Raw genomic sequence first — 26,842 nt, 5'->3', positions numbered from 1 at the left:
AACACGGAGGATTCTGACCAGCATTTAGTCCAATGATGGACTAATGTCTCTATCACCTAAACTTATTTTTAGGTAAATCACATAACATACGTATGATGGTCAGCATTTAATCCAGTGTCTAGCTCAAAATATTAGGTGCTCAAAAATATTTGTCAAACAAATGAGCAAAGTTCCCATAGATAGGTGGGACAGTGTCCAGGAAATATGGAAATGATTCCCACCTAGAGGTCTCGTGAGCTGCTTTGCAAGGGGTACGGTACAGAGAGACTGTTGAACAGGATGGGGTGCTAAGCTAACTGTGCATCTAACCCACCCCCCTTTCTTACCTAGAGTCATTCCTACACAAACTTCAGGAGCATGGAGATCAAAATGTACCTGGAAATGTACTGTAGATCTCAGCTGACCGGTAGAATGTCTTTCCCACTATGAAGGCCTAAGATTTGGGCAGATGGCAAAGCAGGCTAAAAATAACATAAAATATACAAAACATCATCGCATTTTCCTGCAGGCAGTAAAAACAACTTCTTAGGCCGGCAGCAAAGCTCCAAATAAAAAGTGCACTGAAATGTGTTTTGCAGGATGGAGATATTGTCTGAAAGAGCACCTGAGTACTCTCCTGAATTTATAGGCTGCTTTGTTGCTGTTCGCTTTTGTATCAGGCCAAGTAATCAAGTCATTCAGTCGTTCAACAGACATTCATAATCTAGAGCAGTGGTTCTCTACCGGGGCAATTCTGTCCCCCAGGGCACATGGGTAACATCTGAAGACATCTTTGATTGTCACAGCTTGGTGGAGGGTGCTATTGGCATCTGGGGGAGGCGAAGGATGATGCTAAACATCTTACAGTGCACGGAACACAAAAGAATAATCTGACCCCAAATGTTGAGGAACCTCAGAGAGGGAGATAGAAACCCATGGCAGCACATAGTGAGGTTTCTATCCAAGTCCTAGGGAGTCGGAGAAAGCTTATTAGATGAGTGATACGCACACTGACACCTGAAGAAGAATTAGGAGTGAACTTAAATGGAAAACAGGATCCCAAGCAGAAGAAACGACTTAGGCAAAAGCCTGGAGATGAGCGCATAAAGAACTGCAAATAGAGTAGACCTTCTCTAAAGCAACCTTCCCTTATATCAACTCTTGTAAAACAAACTGACTGCTGCCCACAGCACACTGAGCGTGCATGGGTGTAAGCCTGTGCACTTCTGTACCCCCAGATGAGTTAAATGCGTATCAAGGGTCAGCTGTGTTTGTTCCCAAGGCTGCTTATGCCAGTTTTAGTGTTATTGAATTAAATACCATGTAAACTCATGAAATATGATTGTGAAAAGAAAGTTGCTGTTTTTATTCTAAGTAGAATGCTTTGAAAAGATTTAATGAAGGTGAATCCTAAAAAGAAAATAGTATCAAATTAGATATGGGTAAAACAACTTCAGTAGCTTGAGGAGGAAAAAAAGTCTTTAAAAGATAGAAGAATTATGCACTCACATTGCTTCTCAAGTGTCAAGTCTATGATATACTTTTTGGAAGACTGCAACTGGAAATCATAAATAATCCATTATTGGTGTGGTTTATGCAAGAAAGATGACTCTCAACAACCATCAACTTACTGACACTCCAAGAAAAGGTCTTGGCCCTATTTCAAAACATTGCTGAATAGATGTACACTTATGTGTTTTGAAATAAAATATGCATCCCATGTATACAGCATTTTTATGGTTCTCTGTTTCACCCAATTTTTATTAATTTTATCAGATAACACAGTTTCTACCATATCTGGGTACAACTGAGCACAGGGCAAGCAGAGGATTTGGCCATAGATGAGGAACAAGAGGTGAACTGGGGCCTGATGAGGAGTTTCTTGTGCTTGGACCTTCGTCAGAAATAGAAGCCATGGGGCTTCCCTGGTGGCGCAGTGGTTGAGAGTCCGCCTGCCAATGCAGGGGACGCAGGTTCGTGCCCCGGTCCGGGAAGATCCCACATGCCGCGGAGCGGCTGGGCCTGTGAGCCGTGGCTGCTGAGCCTGCACGTCCGGAGCCTGTGCTCCACAATGGGAGAGGCCACAGTGGTGAGAGGCCCACGTACCGGAAAAGAAGGAAAAAAAAAAAAAAAAGAAATAGAAGCCATGAAAATTGTTTAATCAGGGAGTTACCTGACCACATAATGTGCTTTGGAAAGGTATCACCTGGCTGCACTGCAGAGCACGGATTGGAGGGAAGCAAGATGACAGGCCAGCAGTCCAGTTAGGAGGGCTCTGAAAGGGTTAGGGTTTCCTGTGACCATGGAATAAAGAAGTAGCATTCGGGTTCCAGAGACAAAAATGGATTCAAGGGATATTTATGAATTAGTATACTAACTGATGGACTGAACATAGCATATGAGGGAGGCTTGCATCAAAAACCACACTTAAGTTCGGGGCTTGGACACCTGAGTCGCTGGTGGTGATATTCCTGAGACAGAAAACAAAATCGAAGAATTCGGCCAGGGTGGGAAGATGATGAGCTCAATTTTGGACACGTTGAACCTCAGAATCCTATGGGACATCCAAGTAAAGATGCTGAGTACACGGTTAGGCTCACGGGTGTGGCGCTCAAAAGGAAGTCTCAGGCTGAATACTTAGACTTGTGAGTAATCAGCATATAGAAAAAAAATTGGAGTCAGAAACAAAATTGCCTGGCTAGGAAATGAAAAGTTGGCCTAAGACAAGATACATAAAATATTCATACGAATCAATAAGGAAAAGCCCCAATAAAAGAATATGCAAAATACATAAGAAAAAGATACTTCTCAGAAGAGGAAAAACGTGAAACAAATCAATACGTGAAATGCAACTGTCTTACCAGTCAAGAAAATGCAATTAGTGTCACATGAGATCATTTTCATGCCACTATATTGACAATTAATAAGTCTAACAATGTCAAATATTGGAAAGGATAAGGATTTGAGGAAGGTCGTACTCTACTGGCAGGATTGTACCTTTCCAACAGCTTTGGAAAACACTTCGGCATTATCTTACAAAGTCTACCCAATGATTCTGTTCACACATATGACCCTAGACACAGTCTGGAATACATGCACCAGGAGACATCTGCCAAAAACATTCAGCACAAATGTTCATAATAGCGCAATACAAGAAGCTACCGACAGGGTCAACAACAGGGAATGGATGAAGCATGGTCTATTCACAAAAAGCATGGTTACAAAGAAGTAAAAAAGCATGAACTGCACATACAGGCCGCAACATGAGGAAATCTTGGAAACAACGTTGAACGGAAAAGAAAGAATCCCAGAAGACTTCAACTGGTATATTATTTTAACAAAACTTCAAAAGAGCAAAACTAAACAAAATATCATTTCTGTATTTATGCATTGTGGGTAAAACAAAATGAAAAATCCAAAGGACGGTCAAGAAAATTTAAGATAGTGATGCTCTCTGGCGGGAGAGAAGCAGCAGGACAAAGGGAGGAAGAGGGAGCACGTGGGTAGATACAAGTTAGGGAATGTATCCTTCAGGTTCATGGATACTCATTATATTACTGTAATGTATAACTTACATATAGGTTATGAATATACTTTTGTATAAATCAAATAGCTTATTAAAACTAATAAAGAAAAATGAAAAAGTTGCTCTTAGATATACAACTTGTGTCCTGTTCTGGACTCAAACACTGCATGGTTTATTCCTTGGTTAAAATTTTTAGTGAACTGTGTTTTAGGACTTTAACCTCCTTCACCATACGTACAAACTTGCGACCCAACCCTAGGATACATACAGGACCACAGCGTGTGCGTTTTGGGGTGATAAAATTATTTATGGCTTCACTTTATTAATATTTTCCCATCACCCTGACTCATTCGATTATTTATTTTCATTCCTTTAGATGCATTTGTGTAAGCCACCTCACATGCCTTGTGGAATGAAGCAGGGTGAAAATAATCAAACGTAAAATACTCTATCCCGTGGGGGAGAAAAGCAATTCAAATTCTGTCATATTTTTTCCCATTTATGGCAGAGAATGCAGAAATGTGGGCAGTTCCTTTCTTCTGATTGGCAAGCTGTTGCAAAACGTCTACCAGAGCTCCTGGCAGCCAGGAAGAAGGTAGCCAGAAAGTCACTCACCGGTTGTGTCAGAGAATGGACTGGGGGCTCACTAAGCCCCAGAGCTCTGGATCCTCAGCCAGGGTCTCGGGGAAAAATCAGACAGTTCTGAGAAGGCTCCCAGAGGCCCTGCACCGTGAGGTGGCCCCAGCCCCTAGACCACACTGCTCCATCAGTCTGCTGCTGCCCACCTGCATGGCCCCCAGCCCTCCAGGCCAGGAGGGAAAGGGACCCCGTATGCAGGCGCTCTTACCCACTACCCACTGGTGCCTGGAGAAGCAAAGGGTTCTAGGCTGGGTATTGGTGCCTATTCCACAGCGGGGCAGGGCCACTCTTCGAAAGATGTTACAATCCAACTGCCAGGAACCTGCGGGGTCCTGTCTGTGTTCTAAGAATTTTCTGCATCCCAGAGGGGGTCAGGATCATTGGTCTCTGACGCTATAGCAACGTAATAAAACTGACAGAAGCCACAGACCAAGGCCTGGGTCAGCAGTCCTGACTCCCCACCCAGTCCCAGGGGGCTCCAGAAAATAAACTAGGCATTGGAATCCCAATATGGGGGCAACAGTCTGCTTCAAGCTGTAAGGGAAGGGCTGGGAGAGGCTCCCACCACCTATGCTTCCCCTTGGTCCACAGATGGCTGTGACCGCACAACCCCATGGTAACCCTCGTCCACTGTTCCTCCCTGCAGAAGCCCCAGTGCTCTCTGTAATGAAGAAAGTGGGAGAGAAGTTGGCCTCCTCCAAGCTTATTCAGACCTCAGAATAGTCCTCCTTCTTTACCACCCCCTCTTCCTGTGGTCCCTTAGCTCTGGAACCAGTTCTGTGCAGAATGAATCTTTAGGAAGCCTCTGCTCAGAGGCACCTACAACTTTGTCTCTAGAAAGACGGCAAGTAGAGAACAGCTTTCTAAAGATGTCCAACTCATTCTGAACACAAAGTAAGCCATTTGGTCTGTGTAACACCTCAACCATCTTCCGGCCCCCATTCTGAAACCGCCATGCGATACCAGAGAAAACATTCTGTTTTGAGGACTCACCAGCAGCAGCAAACCCTCTGGACCAAACTTGCCTGCTCAGAAGCCACGAGGTAGAGTTCTTGGGCCCCGGCACAGCTATCCGACAGCCTAGACATTACAGGATGCGGTGTTAGAGTCTGTAGTGAAAGAAATGTCAGACCCCTGCAATATCCAATCACTCCATAGCGCCTGCTCTCCCGAGAGGGTAGAAGCCAAAGAAATGGTCCTGAGACTGCTTCCCGCTTGAGAAATGAGACAATCAGGGCCTTAGGTCTGAGTCAATCCAGGAGCACACACAGTCTCTTAAATGGGTCCAAGGTGAGCAGGGGACGTGTTCATACATGGTCACCTTTAATGGCTCTGTCCCTACCTAGGCTTCTGGCTCTCAACCCTAAAGAGAGATATGACCCCCGCACTCACCGGCCAAGGGATTTCCTCCAGGCTCTTCCTCCCACCTTTGTTCTTACTGATGTAGAACAGTTGCAATTTTGAAGTCGAACAGTAGAAAGGTGACAGCACCTGTGAAAAATGTTATTGAAAAATGTAGCTTCCTCCCGCCGGTGCACACCCAGTTTCCTCCTCTCTGCCCGGAGCCTTCTCCTGGGCAGCCCACCATGCTTTCTCACTTGGCTTCTCCCCAAGACACCCCCTCTCACATCAGAGGGAGGGGTTCCCAGGCCTGACCCTGGTTGCTGGCACACCACAGCCCAGACCCCTGCTCTTGGAGCTGTTTAATAAAGTTAAGAAATAATATACAAAGGTATGCATTTTTACCATTACTATCCTGAGCAGAGAACCCTGCTTAACTGCTCCCTGACAGCCAACTGATTTCCAATCTCGGTTTTGTATTACATTTGCAGAGCATAAGCTTTTCCCTAGGTCAGCATCACCAGAGTGTATTCCTCCAAAGAGAGGGGTTTCATGGCTTGAATATACCTATTCGTTTGCATAGTAGATGCTCCTACAAGTTTCACATGATTATTCATATTCTAACTTCTCATAAAGCCAGTTTTACTGGCTTTCACCTATTTCCCATAACATCTATAAGCATCTCTGAGAACAAGAGTTCTGGAGAATACACTTTGGACAATGCTGTCCAAAGCTTATCTTTGAACTGAGATTGCAAGTTGGACATTCTTTCAATCTATCCCTAGAGGACTTTGTGAGGTCCTTCCTCAACTTGGGTGAACAGAGTGACCAAAAGATTTCTTATTGAACACCTGTTACTCCTCTCTTTTTTCCTTTCTGTAGCTAAATCTTGCTTACAGTCACACACTAATATAAATTAAAGCCACATGAGACATCACCAGATACCTATCAGAATGGCCAAAACAAAAAACAGTGACAATATCAAATCCTTGTGAAGAGGAAGAGAAACAGAATTACCTCTCTGTTCACTGCTGGTGGAAATATAAAATGTGACAGCCATTCAGGAAAACGGTTTGGCAGCTCCTTATGTAACTAAACATGCAACACCGTACAACCCAGCAATTGTACCTGTGGGCATTTATCCCATAAAAATGAAAACGCATATAAACACAAAAACCTGCACATGAATGAGCATGGCCGCTTTACCTGTAACAGCCCACAACTGAAAACGGCCCAGAAGTCCTTCAGCGGGTGAAAGGTTAAACAAATGATGGTACATGCATACTGAGGAATGCTACTCAGCAAGAAAAAGGAATGGGCTATTTTTATACAATAAAGTGTGGATGAATCTCAAGAGAATTATGTTGAGTAAAGAAAAGGCAATCCCCCTAAATTATGTATGGTATGATTCCATTTATATAACCTTCTTGAAATGACAAAATTACAGAGATGGAGAAGAGATTAGCGATTACTATAGGTTAGAGACAGTAGGGGCTGGGCAGTGGGAGGAAAGTGGTGTTTCCCTCTAAAGGGGGAAACAAAGAACCCTTGTGATGAGCAGCTGTTTTATATCAGGACTGTGAGAGTGGACACGAGAACCGACATATGTGATAAAATTGCATAGAACTAAACACACACACACACACACACACACAAATGAGTACATGTAAAACTGGGGAAATCTAAATAAGATTGGTGGATTTTACCAACATCAATATACTGACCATGATACTGTACTTTAGCCTTGCAAAATGTTACCATTGGGGAAACCGGGCAGAGTACCCGGGATCTCTCTGCATTGCTCTTTAAAATTGCATGTGAATCTACAGTTATCTCAACTTGAGGGCAGAGACTATATAAAAGGTTAAATGTACACATGAATTTTTCATGCCTCCAATGTAGGCAAGGTGGTATTTCATAACCTACTGATATGCTAGTTCTGTCTCTTCTAAGAGAAAACAAGAAATAATGTTAATTATAATGAAGGGATTCTTGTTAGACAGGGGAATTTCTCCCAATCAGAATGCTAATGACCAGAGGCTCTGCAATCTCCCTCCGGGGATGGGACACAAATTTGCACAGCATTTGCTGTTTTCCTGGGAGGCCTTCCACAAACTACTAGCCCCCCCACCCCCACTTCTCTCTGCTTCACAGCACCCGTCTGTGCCATTCTGTATCACATACTGTTTATAAACTCCATCATCTTGTCTGTCTCCCATGCAAAGTGAGCTCTGTGGGAGGATTTTGCTATGCTGTTGAATACCACGTGGCCCGATACAAACATGATCAAAATTCAGTAATTTTAAAAACAAAATATCTTAAAAGTAGTACAGAATCCTGTCTTTGGAAAGCTTTCCCTTGTTATCTTCATGGGGACAGGGAGATGGATGAGATGACCTCACCGGTCCCTTTCACTAGAAGAGTCAGTGGTCCTCTTTGTTCACAGCTGTTTCCTGTATCAGGGACTTCACAATACTGTTCCCTAATCTGGGAAGAGTTTCCCACCAACACTTAGTTATTTGGGGGGTTTTTTTGAAAGCTTTATTTGGGTAATCGACACATAATAAACTACATGATTTAAAATGTAAAAATTTGATAATTTCTACATATATATACACCCATGAAACCAAACCATAATCAAGCTAATGATATATATATACACACACATATATATGTGTGTATGTGTATAAATATATGTAATATATATTATATGGACATATGCTTATATAGTCTATGGATATATAAATGGATATATAATCACTCCAAAAGTTTCCTCAGCCCCACCCTGACATTCCATCCCCAGACAATCACTGATCTGCCTTCTGTCACTATAAATTAGTTTATATATTCTAGACTTTTATATAAATGGAAACCTACACTATATACTCTTTTATTCTGGCTTCTTCCACTCAGGATAACTATTTTGGGATTCTGACATGTTGTTGCAGGTGTATCAATACCTCATTACCTCCTTATTGATGACCGTAGTCCATTGTACGAATATACCACAACTTATCCACTCACCTGTTAATGGACATTTGAGTTGTTCCCAGTTTTAGGCTACTACAAACAAAGTTGCTATGAACATTCAGTAAAAGCCTTTGCTTTTAATTCTCTTAAATGAATACTAGGATGATAATGGCTGAGTCCTATGGCACCTGTGTCACTTTTTTTTTTTTTTTTGCGGTACGCGGGCCTCTCACTGTTGTGGCCAATCCCATTGCGGAGCACAGGCTCCGGATGCACAGGCTCAGCAGCCATGGCTCACGGGCCCAGCCGCTCCGCAGCATGTGGGATCTTCCCGGACCAGGGCACGAACCCGTGTCCCCTGCATCAGCAGGCGGACTCTCAACCACTGCGCCACCAGGGAAGCCCTTGTGTCACTTTTAAAGAAACTGTCAAACATTCCATAGGGAATGCATGTTTTACGTTCCCACCAACAGCGTATGAAAGATACAGGCCTTCCATATCCTCGTCTCACTTGGTATGGTCAAGCTCTTAAATTTTAGACATTCTAATAGGGCTGTAGTTGTATTTCATTGCAGTTTTAATTTGTGCTTTCATTTTGCTAATAACAAACAACGCTGAACATCTTTCCACGTGCTTTTCTGCAGCTATATATCTTCTTTGGTGAAGCACATGCTCAAATCTTTTGCCTAATTTTTTAATTAGGTTGTTTATTTTCTTAATAAAGAGATTTTATATATTCTGAGCACCAGTCCTTTAATAGATATGTGCTTTGAGAATACTTTTTCCTTGTGGCTTGCCTGTCTTAGTGGTGTCTTTAGATCAGAAATACTTAATTTTGGTGAAGTCTATTTTAACAATTTTCCTTTCATGGATCATGCTTTTGATGTTGTGTCTAAGAAATCTTTGCCCGTCCCAAGTTTAAGAAGATTTTTCTCCTTAGTTTTTTCCTAGATGTTTCATAGTTTTAAGTTTTATGTTCAAGTTCTATGATGCATTCTGAGTTAATTTTTGCATATAGAGCAGAGAATGGATCAGAGTTCTTCTTTTAAATACGGATATCCCATTGTTCCATTACTATTTGTCAATATTGCCTTTGTACCTTTGTCAAAAATCGAGGGACAACTTCCGGTTTCCAGTCACACATGTTAGGGGCTTGGAAGTCATCAATCCCAACCTCACAACAAGAAAAAATGCTAACAAACTAAAAACCAACTGCTCCTCTTAGATCTGTCAGAGAATTAAGGTCAAAGGACAAATTGCAGGGCTTCCCTGGTGGCGCGGTGGTTGAGAGTCCGCCTGCCGATGCAGGGGACACGGGTTCATGCCCCGGTCCGGGAAGATCCCACATGCCGCGGAGCGGCTGGGCCTGTGAGCCATGGCCGCTGAGCCTGCGCGTGCGGAACCTGTGCTCCGCAACGGGAGAGGCCACAGCAGTGAGAGGCCCGCGTACCGCAAAAAAAAAAAGGACAAATCGCAGTGACAGGTGCATACAGAGAAACAGAACTTACAGGAGCAAACACCCTAGCTGGAGCCCAGTAGGAACACTTAAGGGATAATTAACTAATTTCTGCAGACGGAGCTGTGGTCTAGCTTGAGCGATTAAAAGCTCCTGGGAGCCCAGTCTTAGGCAAGCCCCCTACACCTTCATCAGTTTACCCTCCAGGAACCCCATGAAGTTCTCAGGGCAAAGATCAGAGAAAAATCTCCTCACACTTTCAACTGGAGAGCAGTAATCATCTTGTAACATGCCCAGAGTTCTCTCTCTCTCCTTAACAGAGGTCTGCCTTCAAGGGAGACTATTCCACCAGAGCCTGACTGAGCTGGGAGAAGCAGTATGCCCAACACCAGCCCCTCTGGCTGTCAACGTGGTGACGGGAAAACTGAACTCCAGCCTCCTCTAGCTTTCCAGTCCTGCCTGAGAGGGCACAGGGAGAAGCTGAGAAGCAGTCATGAAGGTCATTGCCCAGAGGTACAGGCTCACGGTCACATGATTATGACTGAGACATAGTCAGGTGATCACAGAATGCTTCCCCTCCCCCCTTCACCCACACATTACCACCGTCTCATTAGGGCTCCTGCGTAATAAAGGGACTGCAGCTAAAAGAACTGTGGACTTCATTAAAATTTTCAACTTTGCTCTGCAAAAGACTCTGTGAAGAAAATGAAAAGACAAGACGGACTGGGAGAAACGGCTTGCAAACCACATAACTGCTAATTGACTAGTATTCAAAATATACAAAGAACTCTTAAAACTCAACTTTCAAAGCTCAACAATAAGAGAATAAGCCAAATTAAAAATGAGCAAAAAACCTGGACAGACACCGCAGCAAAGAAGATATACAGATGGCAAGCAAGCATATGAAAAGGTATTCCACATCCTATGTCATTAGAGAAATGCAATGAGATACCACCACCACCTATTAAAACAGCAAAAATCCAAAACACTGACAACACCAAATGCTGGCAAGGGAACTGGAGCAACAGGAACTCTCATTCATTGCTGGTGGGGATGCCAATAATGGTAGAGTCACTTTGGAAGATGGTTTGGCAATTTCTTACAAAGCTAAACACACTCTGACCATGCAATCCAGCAGCCACACGCCTTGGTATTTGCCCAAAGGAGCTGGAAACAGATTGACACAAAAATCTGCACACAAATGTTTGTAGCAGCTTTATCCATAATTTCCAGCAACCCAGGTGTCCTTCAGTAAGTGAATGGAGAAACAAACCGTGGCACATCGTACAATGCAATGTTATGCAGCACTAAAAAGAGATGAGCTATCAAGCCGGGAAAAGACATAGAGGAACTTAAATGCAAATTTGTTATGAAAGAAGCCAATCTGACAAGGCTATATACTTGTGTGATTCAAATGATATGGCATTCTGGAAAAGGTAAAACTATGGAGACAATAAAAAGATCGTGGGGAGGGATGAATAGTGGAGCACGAGGGATGTTTAGAGCAGTTAAACTTCTCTGTATGATACTGTAATTGTGGATATATGACATTTTGCATTTGTCAACACCAATAGAACGTGCAACACAAAGAGTAAACCCTAATGTAAACTATGGACTTTGGTTAATAATAATGTATCAGTACTATTTTAATCAATATTGTTATAATCAATTATAACATATTAACTACACTGATGCAAAATGTTAATAATAGGGGAAACTGGGGGTGGGAAGGTAGTATGAGGATATATAAGAGTTCTCTGTAGTTTCTGCTTAATTTTTCTGTGAACCTAAAACTTCTCTAAAATCTCTAAAAATAAAGTCTGTTAATAAATAAAATTTAAAATATGTCATACATGTATGGATCTATTTCTGGACTCTATTACATTCCATGATCTATTTGCATCCCTTGAGTTCAATGCCGCATTGTTAACTTTATAATAAGTCTCAAAGTGTGTTCAAGGATTAATTCAAATTTATTCTTTTTAAGATTTATTTTTACTATTCTAGATCCTTTATATGTCCAAGTGAAATTTTTTTTGCAAATGGGACCTAATTAAACTTAAAAGCTTTTCCAAGTGAATTTGTAAATCAGTTTGAAACTTTCTACACAAAAAGCCTTCTGGGATTTTGATTGGGATTGCATTGAATCCGTAGATCAATTTGGGGAGAACTGACATTTTCACAATGCTTGGTCTTCCAATCCATAAACAAAATATAGCTTTCATTTAATTCCTCTTTAATTCTGTCTCAGCTTTGCTTTGTAATTTCAGTGTAAACATCTTGCGCATCTTTTGTTCAATGTATCCCTAGGCATTTCTATTTTGTGATTCAATTGTAAACGGTATTTTCATTTTAATTTTGATTGTTGCTAGCATATAGAAATGTAATTGATTTTTAAACACTGATCTTATACCCTGCAACCTTACAAAGTTCCCTTATTAGTTCTAGTAGCTTTTTTGTAGATTGCATGGGATTTTCTACATAGACAAGCATGTGTTCTATAAATAAAGACAATTTACTTCTTCCTTTCCAATCTGGGTGACTTTCATTTTTTTCTTGCCTAATTGTACTAGCTAGAACCTATAATATAATGCTGAATAGAAGTGGTTGAAAAGGACATCCTTATCTTGTTCCTGATCTTGAGGGAAAACACTGAGTCTTTCAACATTAAGAATAATGTTAACCGAAGAGACTTGTAGATTGCCTTTATCAGACTGAGAAAGTTCTCTTCTAATCCCACTTTGCTGAGAGTTTTTATCATGAATGTATATTAAATTTTGTCAAATATTTTTCTGCATCTATGGAAAAACTCATATATTTTTCCTTTTTTAATGGATTAATAACATGGATTTTCTAATGTTAAATCAAACTTTCTCATTCCTAGGATAAAATCAACTTGGTCTTGGGGCATTCTTCTTTTTACTTTATTGTTAGATTGAATTTGCTAACATTTTATTAAGCATTTTTGCCTCTAAGTTCATGATGTATGTTTGTCCATAATTTTTTCTTGTAATGTTTTTACCTAGTTTTGATATCAGACTAATACTGACCTCATAATAGTAGTTATGAAGTGCTCCCTCCTCTTCAGTTTTCTAAAGTAGTTTGTCTATAATTGGTATTTTTCTTTAAATGTTTGGTAAAAGTCACCCAAGAAGACTTCAGGACCTGTAGTGTACTTTCTGGAAGGTTTTTAATTACAAATTCAATTTTAAAATAGATATAGGGCTATTCAAGTTATTTTTCTTGAATGAGTTTTGGTAATTTATATTTTTCAAGGAAATTGTCCATTTCATCTGAGTTGTCTAATTTGTTGACATAAAGCTGTTCATACTATTGTCCTATTCTTCTAACATCTGTAGGACCCAGTGTGCTATCAGCGCTCTCATTCCTGATATTGGTAATTTACATATTCTTCTTTTTTTATTTACTAGTAAGTCTGGCTAGCGTTTCATCAATTTTATTGATCATTTCAAAGAAACAACTTTGGGGGGTTTTTTGTTCTATAGTTTTCTGTTTTTTATTTCATTCATTTCAACTCTGATCTTTATTATTCCTTTTCTTCTGGGTTTAAGTTGCTCTTCTTTTTCTAATTTCTCAGGGTAAAAGCTGACATCAGAGATTCAAAACCTTTCTTCTTTTCCAATGTAGGTGTTTATTGCTATAAACACCCCTCAATGTACTGCCTTAACTGCATCCCACAAGTTTTGATGTTTTGTGTTATTTTTATTCAGTTTAAATTAATTTTTAATTTTCATTTTTATTTCCATTTTGACCCATTGCTTACTTAGATGTATGTTATTTTGTTTCCAAATATTTAGGAATTTTCCAGAAATTTTTCTGTTACTGATTTCCAATTTAATTCAATTATACTCAGAGAACTACTTTGCATGAATTGAATCCTTTAAAATATATTGAGACTGTTTTATGGCCCAGAATATGGCATATCTTGGTCAATATTCTATGTGCACTTGAAGAGAAATGTATTCTGCTTTGTTAGATGAAGTGTTCTACAAATGTAAATTTTAAGGTCAAGTAGGTTGATAGTGTTTTCCAAGTCTTCTTTATAATTAGTCATTCTGCCTACTTGTTCTGTCAATTATTGACAGAAGGATGTTGAAATTTCTGACTATAATGTTAGATTTGTGTATTTCATCTAGCAGTCCTACCTATCAGTGTATACTTCATGTATTTTGAAGCTCTGTTATTAGGTGCGTATACATTTAGATTTATAAAGGCCTCTTGAACTGACCTTTTTATTATTAAGACACGACCCAATGTATCCCAGTAATATTCTTTACTCTGAAATCCTTGTTAATCTGATCATAATGTAGCAATCCAGCTGTCCTGTCGTTAGTATTATCATGGTATATCTTTTCCCATCCCTCACTTGCAATATGTTTATGTTCTTACACTTAAATTGGCTTTCTTCTAAGAAGCATAAAGTGTGTCTTATGTTTCAAGCTGATATTCTCTGCCTTTTAATTAAAGTATTTAGACCATTGACATTTATATGATTGAATTTAAATTTATTTGTTTTCCATTTGTTCCACATCATATACAATGTGTCCTTCTCCTCTGGTTGCTTTAAAGTGTTCTTTTTATAACTGGTTTTAAGCAAATTGATTACGTGTTTTCATGTAGTTTTCTTTGTATTTAACTTCTTGAATCTGTGGATTCATTATTTCCATTAATTTGAACAAAATTTTGTCATTATTTATTCAATTTTTTTACCATGTGCCCTCTTTTTGAGGGACTCCATTATGCAGCTATTTGGCCATTTGAGTCACCCCACAGCTCATTAATGGTCTATTTTTTTTTCTTCAGCACTTTTCTGTGTTTTATTTTATATAGTCTCTATTATTATGTCCTTACGTTTCTAATTTTTTCTTCCACAATATTTAATCTGTCATTGATCCCACCTAGTGTATTTTTAAATCTCAGACACAGCAACCTTCACTTCTAGAAGTTTTTGTGTCTTTTTAAATATTTTTTCTGTGTCTACTTAATGTGTTCTATCCTTTCTCCACCTTTTTGAGTATGCAGAATACAGTCACAATTACTGTTCTGATGTCCTTTCCTATTAATTCTATCATCTGTGTCACTTCTGTGTCAGTTTTGGTTGATTGATTTTTTTCTCATTATGGGTTTCATTTTCCTGTTTCTTTGCGCATCTAGTAATTTTCTAATGGATGCCAGACATTGTGATTTTACCTTGTCATGTGCTAGATATTTTTGTATCCTTATAAATATTCCAAGTTTGGATTTTAGAATATGGCTAAGTTACTTGAAAACATTTGACCCTTTCAGAACTTGGTTCAAACTTTGTTAGGTGGAAAACAGAGCTGCATTTAGTGTAGGAGTAATCTTCCCCACTGTTGAGGAAGACTCTTCTTAAAACTCTTCCTGATGCCCCTTAAATTATAAGATTTTCTACCATGGATTTGGGAAACAGGCAATACTCTAACCCTATGTGATGTTCAGTTATCGTTTTTCCCTAATCCTTTCAAGGTGATTCTTCCCCCAACTTTGGATAATTTTCTCATGTGCATGGCCTGATCAGTACTCAGCTGAACACTTGAAGGGGACACCCTCTCTGTGCAGGTCTCTCCTCTCTGGTGATCATCCCTGATAATCCTAGCTGTCTTGGCTTTCCTGCACTCCCAGCTCCACCTTCTCAACTTAGGAAAGAAACTGTCCTGCCTGGCTTCCTCTCATCTGTATCATGACCTGAAAACATTTTCCAGACAGTAAGCTGGGGCAATTGTAGGACTCCCCTCATATGCTTCCTACTTCTTCATGATCGCTGCCTTTTGTTGCTTGATGTTCAAAGCTTATGTTTACCTTAGAGTAATATCTTTACCTAACATTACAGTTAAAGAGGGAACTGGCAGGTCAGCAAATTTCTCTGGTCAATATTGGATCCCCTTGCATCCTCATTCATGGGCTGGAGCCTGAGAAACAAAGAGTCAGTGAACCCCTGTGTTCATCTAGTGAATGCTATTTGAGATTGAAGATTCAAGGAAGAACCTACACCTATGGAGAAGAAAGATGGATAAGTCCAAAACTCCTAATTTCCTTGTGGGTTATGAAAGATTCCCGATCCAAGAAAAAAGGAGGGTTTTACCAACACCTGGACCACCTTTATTTAATATTTTCCCCTAAATAAACCACAGGTTCTGATAGAGCAAAACTGTCGGTCTTACAATGATATCCTAGCTTCTAGATCAGTGTCTGGCATGTTGGAGAAACTTAGGAAATATTGGATAGATGGACAAATCTAAGCGTTAACCAGAAAATTCTCATACCCTCTAACCAATTTAGACAATGAACATATAGGGACAGAAAATGAAACCCAGGTCCAACCTCACAGTTCTAGTCCATTTACCCCCCTTATTAGCTGGGCTCTAGGGAGCAGAACTGGACGATGAGAGGATGACCTTTCATGCCACTTAGGGCCCCTCCCAGTACGTTACTGAAATTCTCTGCCAAACCCTAAAGCCTCAGGCTCCTCTTAGCTCAGGAACATCTGTGCATTTCCTTAAATCCACTTCCAGATTTGATAAATATAAAAGGCAGAACAGTTGAGCAGCTCAAGGAAGTGAGTGAGGGGATAGCGGGTCCCTGTGCCCTGGAAATCTGGCACCATTGGACTGTGCTAAATTAGGTGCAAAGAAGCCATCTGGCCAATTTAGTTTTAATCCCTTCAAGTTTGTTGAAAAATATTCGCCAGTAGATTGAAAGTGAAGGGAGAAGTTTAAAGTAGTATAATTAGACGTGATGCCAGAAAGTCTTGTCATAAGCCATCCAAGAGCAAGGAAGGAAAATAAAGAAGAAATTGCAAATATAATTAAATAAATACACACAATAAGTGATAATAAACCCAAGCAGGCCTTGGCCTCAGCCCCTGCATTCTTCCAGGCGGTTCACCGCGCTGTGCGCCGGGCTGCTTGGCAGGCCGGGCTTAGCTGGGCTGGGTTCAGCAGTGCTCAGGAATGCGATGGGGAGGAGGCTGCCAGGCAACCGCAGCCCTGGCAGGTTGTCACAGAGAGGTTAGAAGGGACTGACAGATACCGCGTAGCGCCTTGTCTCTGGGCACCCTGTACTGTCCCAGGTGTACCTGGCCTCCAGGATGCACAAACTCACCACTTCCTCGCCCCAGGAAAAAAAGACAGGCTGCAGAAAGCATCTCTAGGGCTAAGCGCATGTGCCTGAATCATTCTGTATTTAATGACCACTATTCAGCAAGTGCCTTGCATTCCCTAATCTCTGAGAACCTATGCAGCAAAAGTTGACGTGGATTCCAGATTCTTGCATGTCTTGGGGCAGTGCCAGGAGACGCTGGAGATCCTGAACTTCAAGCGCTGGGATCACTGTAAGATCTCACACCAGCCAGGCGCAGACTTCGGGAGCAAATCGTCAAAGGCAGGAGCGAAGAAGGATCCCCTCCACTGCTCTACTCAGGAGCACATTCAGGACCAAAGCTCCCAATTAAACGGGAAGGTACCACCTCCTCCCTATTTCACTGGTTCTGCACCCTGCCAGACAGATGCAAGTGGAGCATTCCGTGCAGAACTGAGCCTATGGGGCAATCATGCTTGATGTAGCTAAAAAGAGCACCAGTCTTAGGGTCCAAAGGCACAAGCTTGTGTCTGGATCTATCACTTACTGACTCTGCAATCATGAGCAAGTCACTTAAGTCAATGAGATCAGCCTGTTCACGTACAAGATAGGATACCGTGTCCTACCGTAGTAAATCATAAAATGACATACAGATGTTAGCTGTTCTTACTGTTAAAGGCTCTTAGAAACTTGCTGGAAGTTTTCAAAGAAGGATACCTAGCAACTGGTGTACTCTTGGCTAAGAGTCGGGAGGATGGGTTCTGTTTCCTAGTTCTGGGTGATCTTGCTTCACTTTTTTGAGCCCCTATCGCTTCACCTATAAAATGAAAGGATGAGATTAGATACTACCGAAGGTCCAACACCAGCGTCCCCAGTGCGTATAAGCAAAGTCCTCTTGGGAAGGTTGATGTATAACCCCAAGGACTGTGTGTCTACAGCTCAGAAAGCCCAAGTCCTGGAGCAGGGGTTGACTAACTATGACCTACCGGGCCAAACCTAGCCTGCACCAGCTTTTTAAAATAGAGCTTTACTGGCACACAGCCATGCATATTCATTTGCTGTTGCCTCAGAGTTGCCTTGGTGCTACAAGAGCAGAGTTGAGTAGCTCTGACCAAAACCACATGAAGGCAAAGCCTGAAATATTTACTACCTTACCCTTACAGAAAGTTTGCCATCTCCTGCTCTACATGTTTGCTGGATGGTTTCAACCAAAATATGAACCAAATCTTGCTGACATTCTTTTTTTTAAAAGACACAGTATGAAAAACTGAGTGACAATCTGAGATACTTTTATTTTAAATTACAATGCACTCCATGAGTGCCTAAACATAATACAATACTGATGAGAAACTTAGTCTGGGGAGGGAAAGGACATTTATACCTCATATAAATGGTACTGTTTTTCACTGGATGGAAAGTTTGAACAGACAGGATTTTTAGGTCATAAGAAATAAGGCCTACGTTATGTTCCAAAGAGAAATACAAATTTCTCTTGTAATTTCTCAGGTAAACTGGATGAGAGGAAGGCAGAATTAGTATCTGGAAGGAAATTAATCCTCATACTCATATACAAACCAACCCTACCCTGGAGTGGACACTTCTCAACATTTTCTCATCAACCCCACCCTCCACTCACAGAGGGGTCAGAGGACGCTTCCTCCCATCCCCATTCTCCCCCCAACACAAACACACACACACACACACACACACACACACACACACACACACACACAGCAAAAGCAGGAGACACTGAACTCTGAGCTCAACAGAAAGAAGGAAAGGAGGAAAAACTGTGCGTTCTTGAAACATCTGCAGTTTTAGAATTTGCAAAGCAGAAGCATGAACCCGAGAACTAGTACTTCATTATCCTGTAGAGGGGAGAGAGTCCCAGGATAGAGTTCCACCGCCACCGCCAACTCCACCCAACACAGAGTCTGAAATAAGAATATAATAGGAAGTAGTAGGAAGAGAGAGAAAGACAGGAATGCAGGCCCAGCGGTCCAGGCGGGCCGTCTCTGCAGGTTTAGCAGGGAGCGTCCTCCGCCTGGTGCAGTGCAAAATAACGCTAGTTCAGCATGGGATTATCTGCCGTGTGAACGTGGGTGTGGGTGTGAGGGTGTGTGGGTGTGCATTTGCTGTTCCTTTGCCTTCCGTATCAGTTATCTGCTGCTGTATAACAAGCCATCTGAATTATTTATTAGCTCACAAATCTACGCATAATTAAGTAGGCTTCAGCCAGCAGTCTCTCCTGGAATCATGCAACTACAGTCAGTGGGAGGGTCAGCTGGGAGCTGGGGGTCTAAGATGGCATCCCAGCCCTCCTGGTGGTTCATCTCACGTCTCAGCACGAGGCAGAGCAGAAGGAGGTGTCCGGCAGGCGGGGAAGGCAAGTCCCGATGCACAAGCCCTTTCCAAGCCTCATCTCGAGGCATATCTGTTAATGTCGCACCAGCCAGAGCAAGCTGGCTGGCCAAGCCCAGATTCCAGGAGGGAAGAGCACGCTTCCACTTCCTGGTGGGAGAAGAGCAAGCTCACGGTCCGCGAGCTATCATACAGGGAGAGGCGTGTTTGTGCCTGTTTTGTACAGTCTATCCCACCATCCACCCTAATGTCGAGTTCACAGGGGATGAACCCAAGAGTGGAGTGTATCACGTATGTGTGATTTGTTAAGTTGTAAGGAAACTGCACGACATCAGACACGCCAGTTAATCTCCAGGAGCGCATTTCCTCATCTGTAAATCCTGTTGCACAGAGGGAGATGTCTATGCAGTACCTGCCATAGAGGCCGTTGAGAGGTTTGGTTTCTGTCTGCAGATACCCATGCCTGGGGGAGTGAGCGCTTCTTGGCCAGCGGCTATGACTGGGTGAGAGTATGTGGGGCTTTGGCTTTTCTGAGCACTGAAGTTTAGTGTCTGGCAAATAACAACACGATAATCCCCAACAGATAGCTTTTCCCATCAAGAACCACATGCCACACAGAAGTGCTTGGCCTGTGAGGACCTGAAGGCATGGGGGCCCTCCAGACCTTAGTCTCTTCGAGAGGCTGTGACTCAGTCCCCTAAAGGAGGGGAACAGGGTGACCAGGCAAGGAGGCATCAACATCCTCACGCCCCAGCTTCTTCCATTATCCACTCTCACAGACTGCGGGGCCAAGGAACCATATCCCAAAGGAAAGGAGTTTAGCAGAGCGAGGACCTTGATCCTGTATAGATTCTGTTGGGCGGCTTGGGCACAGACATTCCACTTGGGAGCCAGTCACAAGAAGGGGCTGTGGCATGAGAGCCTTAGCACAGGGGCACTTGGAGGGCTTGTGACAGTTACAAGGGATTTTGCCAGAAAACTGAAAGTCACAAAGCATCAGTATTTCATAAGGCAGGGTTCAGGTCCTGGCCTCGTGGATACACAGCTGTGGCTTTCCCAAGCACCATGCCCACAGAGCTGGACCTGGACAGGGGCTGCTGTGGCTTGTGGCGACCAGTGCTGAGAATCTCAGGACCGTTCTACAGCCAGGGTGTAAATGCACTTGCTGGCAGGAGGCACGCTCGTAACTAAAGGGCTTTGGGGACATTAGGAGGACATGTTTATGCAAGGCTCTGGCTGGTTCCTGGATGCAACCCCAGGGCCTTGCAATGACATGTTTGTGATAGGCGCTGTGTACCTGTTGTATCAATAACCAAGATCTAGGGGGATGTTAAGTTTCTCAGTAAGTCCACCAGAGGTGCCCTCTGTAATGTCCTCCAGAAGTCTGGATACTTGAATAGAGAAAAATCAGCAGCCCAACTTGTGAAAGTCGGGTAGGTTGACCGATTTACTCCTAGGTTTCCCAGTTTTAGCCCTAAACAGTCCACATCCCAGGAAACCCCTCAGTCCCAGGCAAACCAAGATGGTTGGTCACCCGGAAGTGGGGACACAAACACAGTCATTCATCAGGATCAAATTTAATCCTGGACACTCAGTGCGTTGTTCTGAGGACCTTCTTGCAGGGGATACATTAACCAATGAAATAAAGGGCACCTTCTGCTCTGTCCAGATTAGTCCTCGCCTGGTGTATTAGGATTCTCTAGAGAAACAGAAACAATAGGATGTGTAGATATGAACACTGTTGACCCTTGAGCAACACAGGGGTTAGGGTACCAGTCCCCTGTGCAGTCAGAAATCCGCCTATACCTTTACAGTCAGTCTCCATACCTGTGGTTCCACATCCACGGAGGCAACCAACCACAGAGCATGTAGTACCGTAGTATGTATTTATTGAAGAAAATATGCATATAAGTGAACCTGCACAGTTGAAATCCATGTTGTTCAAGGGTCAACTGGAGAGAGAGAGTGAGAGAGAGAGAGAGACAGAGCGAGAGACATAGAGAGAGAGATTTATTTTAAGGAACTGGCTTACGTGATTGCGGAGACCGGCAAGTCCAAAAACAGCAGTCTGGAAACCCAGAGAAAAGTTATGCTACGATCTCGAGTCTAAAGGCCATTTAGAGGTAGGATTCCTTCTTCCTTGGGGGACCTCAGTCTCTTAAGCCTTCAGCTGATCGCATGAGGCCCACTTCCATTATGGAGTATAATCTGCTTTACTCAAAGTCAACTGATTTAAATGTTAATCTCATCTTTTAAAAAAATACCTTCACACCGACATCTGGACTGGTGTTTGACCCAATACCTGGGTACTGTGGGCTAGCCAAGGTGACCCATAAAATTCCCCATCACACTTGGCCAGGTGCCAGTCGAGCCAAGATACGGTCCCTTACCTGGTAGCCACTTGAATTCTGGTGGAAGATCATAGGAAGGATGTCCTCCAAGAACTAGAGGTTCCTCCTCAAGGGGGCCCTAACATCCACGTCCACACCACCTACTTCTGTAGAGAAGTTGGAGGATTCTGACAGGGCTTCTTCAAGACAGGGAGGATAGCAAGGCCAGGACCAAAGTCTTTGCCAGGGCCGTTCTCGGTTTGCTTTATGGTGTTTTGAAGCCACAGCAACACTGGAATGAAAGCCCTGCTATCTCATCTCCTCCCCAGATTGTGGGAGGAATTGGAAAGCAGCGTCTCTGGCCTCTCTGAAAGGTCTGGGTGTGCTAGAGTTCACTGGCTCTGGCTGCAGCAGTGACAAGAGGAGAGCCTGTCCAACGACTCTGCAGCAAGAGCTTAGAACGTGGCTGGTCCCTGTAGCGAGGACATAAATGGATGGCCTTCAGCCATAATTAGGTTAGACAATTACAGCACCCGTGATTGTAGACAATACACAATTTTAAAATATTACAGCTGCAATATTCTACCAACCATAGAATCTCAGCACTGGGAGGACCTTAAAATTCATCTGGTCCATTGTATCCAGCTGTAATGTTTATTAAAAATGAACTGCAATGAGCCAGAGGCAGCATCATTACTTGATTGGCTCCGATTCTCCCACTGTGTATTCAGAGCAGCCCAAGTGAAAAGAATTTGTATTCTTCCAAGGAATTCTGATAGTTCCTGCCTATCGTGGTGTTTATATTCCTTCAGTCTTCTATTGCGGTCTTCCTTACCTGCCCAGTGATCTTCCCAGGTTCCCATTTGATAGCACAGATGCAGAGCTTGGGGGAGACGAAAAGAAGGTCAGGGAAGATGAGCAGCCATGAAGGAGGAAGGCAGCGTCTAAAGACAAGCAGAGGTGAGAAGCAATAGGGAAAATACGGCCAAAAATAAAGTCAGATGGGCGTGAGCTAAGGTGGCACAGACCGCAAGAGCGGAAGACAGCCAGGATCAATAACAAAGAGAGACACGACAGGAAAACAAAGGAAAGAGGAGACCAGGCATAAGAGTAAAGGGGGTGGACGGGGCAAAGACCAGTTACGGGGCAGGGAAATGCCTCGGGAGGCTGTACAGCAGAGCTTAGCCTATGTAGAGAAGCTGAGTTCTATTGGGTGGTGTCAGTGCACCCACCGGATGGCCTGGGAAAACAAAGAGGTTGGCATCTTGAGCGTGAGGCCAAAGCAGAGCTAGTTCCATTCTCCTGCCCATGCCCCCGGTAGGCTGCCTCCGTTCCTACGAGCTGCCAGGCCAAAACCCCACGGCACTGGAAGAAGCTGACTCTTCTCCCTCCCAGACATACAGACAAAATTTGCCAGTTTTGACGAGCTTTCCATTTTCTCCTAACGAACGTCCTCTGCCTACATCACGCAGGAGACACAATGTCTCCCCACGTTCAGTCTCCTCTGCTTAGGTTCCTCCCTCAGATAAATGAAAACATACACACATATCTTCCCAAAACATGTTCTGACATTTATTCATATCAGCCAACAGGCCACAGAAATTCTCCAAACATGCTAACCCAGCATTTCCCCCAGAAAACACCAAACTCACTCACTCTGACACACACACACACACACTTTCCTGAACATTGCACAACTAAGCAGCTGGTCAACCTACATGAAGACAATATTTCAGAGAAGCTCCTGACACCCCATGAGGGAGTCCCTGGCACGGCCTGTGATGGCGTTGAACAGGTTGTATGTTGAACGCACAGTATGTCAAAAGGACAAATCATTTCCAAGAACAATGATGGAAGTAGCCCAAATGTGTGCTTGGAGAAAACCAAGTGAAGCTGGGTTTTGATCCAAGTAAAATATCAAAAGGATGAATCAGAAAAATATATATGTGGGGCTTTGAAAAGTTATTTTTCTTTGTACAGTTACAATGGCAGAGTTTCAATTTGAGTTTCAAGTGCACGAGAGATGTGTGTCAAACGATCCAGTTTGTAGCTTGTGACCAGCCTGGAGGGGAAATGATAAAAACATTGTTTTGATTATGGACCTAAGATTGTTTCAATAAACACAGCCTGGAGATCACGTTAATATCAGTTTTTTTGTGTCTTTCTCTTTCTACTGAGCTTTTAGAAAGAGTTTTTATTTTGTTTTTGATGGGGGCTTTGGAGGCTCCTGCCCCCACCCTCAGAACCTCCCACCTCCCCGCTGGTTTCTGACAGGCTTTAGTCCCTTCTTTGCACAAGTCCTTTGCGATGGGCTGGGGTCTAAAGCTTTTATAATAGTAGATGGTAAATCTCACTCTCAGGGTCAATCCAGGGCCATCAGACATTAGATGACAACCCGAAAAACTGACTCGATGTGCTTGTGACTTTGGGGGATGTCAGTGAAGGAAATGGCATTAGGAGTAAAAAGTCCTGATCTCAGGTCCCGTCTCTGCTCTTTCTGAGCTCTGCCTCCTTCCATGCTTTTCATACAGCAAATATTACTGTCTAAGACGTGCTGCACACACACAAAGAGGAATGGGGACCGAGCGAAGGAGGCTATAGCTGTGGAGGTGACAACGTCAACAGTAAGATTTAGCGCAGTGTGATGACGCAACATGGAAACACAGGCAAGGTACAAAGACTGCACAGGCGAGGAAGGAAATCCTCCCTCTGCCGGAGAAGAGGAGGGTAGGGTTTCACTAGGAGATGACTTGTGAATTAGATTTCAAAAGCTGGATAGGAGTTCAATCAGGTAAACAAGGAATGACTGAAGGATATTCTTGGTCAAAGAAAGAGCAGACACAAAACCTCAGAGATGGGACACAGTGAGTGTGCTTGGGAAGCTCTAGGAAGTCTGCTCTCATTGAAGCATAAAGCGTATGGGATGGGCAGAAGGGCAGGGCTACAAGAGGGGATGAGGGTGAAGGGCAGGCAGAAGCCAGTGCAAGGTGCTTAGAGTTGATGGTGTCCTGACAGTAGCTAATGTTTACAGAGCACTTCGTAGTGTCCAACACATGGGTCCAAACACTTTCTAAACATCATCACGTGTCATTTTTACTACTATCCTAGTGAGAAGGTACAATTATTCCCCTCCATTTACTGGATGAGGAAACTGGTCCTTGAAGAACATATGTAACTTGCACAAGGCAAAGACAGTGAAAGAGGAAGTTGGGACTCCAACCCTACTCTGTCCAGCTACAGAGTCCCTGTACCCCTCACATACTTGAGTTTATTGGATTTATTAGCAAATGGAGATCAGGATGATCTTTGCCAGGTCAATTTTGAGAGCATTTCGAGGGGTGGAAACTATAGTCCAGTGAGTTGAGAAGCAGACAATTTCAAGGAAGAAGATTAAGGAGTTAAGTCCAAGTCTTATGATCTCCATTTCTGGTTTTCTCCAACATGAAGTAGGGAATGAAATGGACAGGAAGGTTGAGGAATTCCAAGGAAGGAGGCTCCGATTCTGGAGTGGACTAACTATACCCTAGGGGAGACAGTTTGCCCAACTGAAGAAAGCAAAGAGTGCTGAACATGGGCTATAAAATGGGAATGGCACAACATGCTACCTTGTTCAGAGATGGGGAAATTACATCCAGGGGCACCCATGGGGAGAGACACCAGAGAAGAGGTGACATGAGCAGAGCACTGGAGAATGAGTAGAAATAAGGGTAGAAGGAAAGGTAATTCCAGAAATGGCCAGCAGTTGAGCAAACCACAGAAGCTAGGAAACACAATATATGTTTGAAGAAAGTGAAGCTAGAACATGTTTGCTGGAGCACAGAGCTGAATTATGAAATCAGTGTAAGGAGACACAGGCTGGGACCAGGTTATGGAAGGCTGAACTAAGACATCCAACCTTTATTCAGGACACAAAGGACCACTGGAGAATTCTGTGCAGGAAGAAAGGTGATCACAGAACTACCCCAAGACCACTCACCTGGCTGCCTGGGTCAGGGTGGAGTGGAACTCCATCAGTGGAAGGTGATGAGGTCTGACCTGGGGAGGTGGCAGCAGGAAAGGAAGGGACACCCCAAGAAGTACTGTGAAAGGAGAATCAACAGCACTCCGTGACCGATGAGACAGAGTCATCCATGATGATACAAAGGGTTTGATGACTTCAAGAATGGCTATACCATTAACAGAGACGGCTGTGTGTTGTTTTCTTTCCGTAGCTTTTGATTACTGTATAAATAAAAGTATTCGGTGAAGAAAAACCTGGAAACTCCATTAAGGGGAAAAAAAAACCTGAAAAAAAAAGTCCATAATCTGATTGTTAACATTCCCTTTTGATATACCCTCCAAGTTTTTTCTTTACCTACACATATATATTTCTAATATTTTCATTATAATTAGGATCATTCCATTTTATACCTTTTTCACCTAACAACATACAGTGAACATCTTTCCCCATCAATAACTTTAATTCAGCATTATTGTACTGTTTACATAGGATCCTACCTTATGGATTTATCACAATTTACTCTATCTGCTCCCTTGATACAAAACACTCTGCACGACTCCAATTTTAGCTATGATTAACATTTTTAAAGCCGAATCTCTCTGTACATCTTTAATTATTTCTTTAGTATAAATTCCTAAAAGTACAGTTTGAAGTCAAAAAATATATAGGATTTTTTTAAAGCCCTTAGAACCATACTGCCGAACTGTCCTCCAGAAAGAATAAACCATTTGTACTCCCATCAGCTGAGTAGAAGAGTAGAGAAGGGTTTTTACTAGAGAGGAAACAGGAACAGCTTCAGATATGTAGACTTTAAAGCACCTACAGGATGCATCAGTGGCAATGGCAAATAAGTAGTTGGCAAGGAAGGAGGCTAGATTTTAAAAGAAAAATCAGATCCCTCCTCCTCTTTATTTTCACCACCATTTCTCTTCCCTCCCCTTCCTGTCTCTCCCCTTCCCTATCCTTCCTAATAATTCAGTCCTAAAGCTACTGCTGAAGGTGAGCAAGGTAGGCATTTAAGCAGTGGGGAAGGGACAGGTGTCAGCACAAGAGGGTGACCTGGGCCCTCGAGGGGTCTCAGAGCCCACGCTGGGCAAAGAGGCCACGTGTGCAAAAGGGCA

General features: G+C 42.7%; 1 long non-coding RNA gene across 11 annotated transcripts in view; it reads right to left on the bottom strand.

Moving 5' to 3' along the window:
- The window catches only part of LOC117196854 (uncharacterized), a 289,465-nt gene that overhangs the window by 132,866 nt on the left and 129,757 nt on the right, over positions 1-26,842 (bottom strand). For 10 of the 11 annotated variants that reach the window (XR_007479023.1, XR_007479017.1, XR_007479019.1 and 7 more), the window contains 2 exons: positions 5,537-5,635; positions 5,138-5,224 (listed from right to left, as the gene is read on the bottom strand). This is a non-coding gene — a long non-coding RNA (uncharacterized LOC117196854). Of the gene's footprint in view, positions 1-5,137; positions 5,225-5,536; positions 5,636-17,700; positions 17,848-26,842 lie in introns of all 11 variants that reach the window. The other variant, XR_007479022.1, reaches the window with a different exon arrangement.

Source organism: Orcinus orca, chromosome 8, assembly GCF_937001465.1.
Source record: "Orcinus orca chromosome 8, mOrcOrc1.1, whole genome shotgun sequence".
Taxonomy (NCBI): Eukaryota; Metazoa; Chordata; class Mammalia; order Artiodactyla; family Delphinidae; genus Orcinus; species Orcinus orca.
Note: the sequence above shows the minus strand (reverse complement) of the source record. Positions and strands in the feature narration are given on the sequence as shown.